Here is a 988-nt window from a genome sequence, read left to right as displayed (position 1 = left end):
GTGTAATTCTTTTTGCTTTATTTTAGTTTATTTTCCTTGTCTCAGGGAACTTTTGTTCCTTGAGGCCGTTGCTTACCTTTGCTTCTAGTTTTGCTTTTGCACAGTTAGAAGACAGGTTTTGAGAGGAAGACTTGAGTACTCTCACTTTGGAAATTATGGCTACGATATATGATAATTTTCAGCCAAAGGAGCACCACCTTCCAAAAGGGCAACAGTTACCTACCCCTTCCACCGGTAAATTCGAGTTTCGTTCCTCTTATATTGATTTAGTGGAACGGAATCGAGTTCAGCGGGTCTACGGATGAAGACCCCTTGAAACATATGGAAATTTTCATGGACTATTGCTGTTCAATACCTATACCGGAGGGGGTAACTCAAGATGAAGTAAAGGGGTTCATGTTCTTATACTCCTTGAAGGATTCGGCGCGAGATTGGTATCGCTACCTCGATAGAGTAGCAGCTGGAGTCACTGATTGGACATCTTTAGCACTAGCCTTCTACAAGAAGTACTTCCCGCTTTCGAAGACTGATGCCTTGAAAAGTAAAATCACGAGTTTTCAGCAAGGAGCCGACGAAGATTTTTGTGAAGCATGGGGACATTTCAAAAGTTTGGTCCGAGCTGTCCCCCATCATGGTTTCCAGCAATGGTATCTTTGCAATCTATTTTACAATGCTTTATATGATGATTACAAAGTCATTTTGGATGCAGCTGCTAATGGTAGGTTCCAAAATAATACCGGTCAAAGTAAAGGTTGGAACACCATTGAGGAGATGGCGAGTCCATAAATTTGAGTTTGGAAGTTCACGTGGTAAGTCACGAAAGCAAAGTGAAGACATGACTGCTGTTGTGTCACTTATAACTTCCATTTCTACCCGTCTCGAGAAACTCGAGACTTCTGAAGCTTCCAAAGGGAAAGTCGAAGTTCCTATTCAAAACTCAGATGAGATCGAGAAGTTAAGAGAGATGGTCCAACTCCTCTTGGTTCAA

General features: G+C 41.8%; 1 non-coding gene across 1 annotated transcript; it reads right to left on the bottom strand.

The window, feature by feature from the left end:
- Nucleotides 1-529: 529 nt before the first annotated feature.
- On the bottom strand, nucleotides 530-638 carry LOC141622010 (small nucleolar RNA R71). The gene has a single exon (XR_012532828.1). It is a non-coding gene; the product is annotated as a small nucleolar RNA R71 (small nucleolar RNA).
- Nucleotides 639-988: the final 350 nt, after the last annotated feature.

The sequence above is a fragment of the Silene latifolia genome, chromosome 1, assembly GCF_048544455.1.
Source record: "Silene latifolia isolate original U9 population chromosome 1, ASM4854445v1, whole genome shotgun sequence".
Lineage (NCBI taxonomy): Eukaryota > Viridiplantae > Streptophyta > Magnoliopsida > Caryophyllales > Caryophyllaceae > Silene > Silene latifolia.
This window is presented reverse-complemented; position numbering and strand designations above follow the sequence as displayed.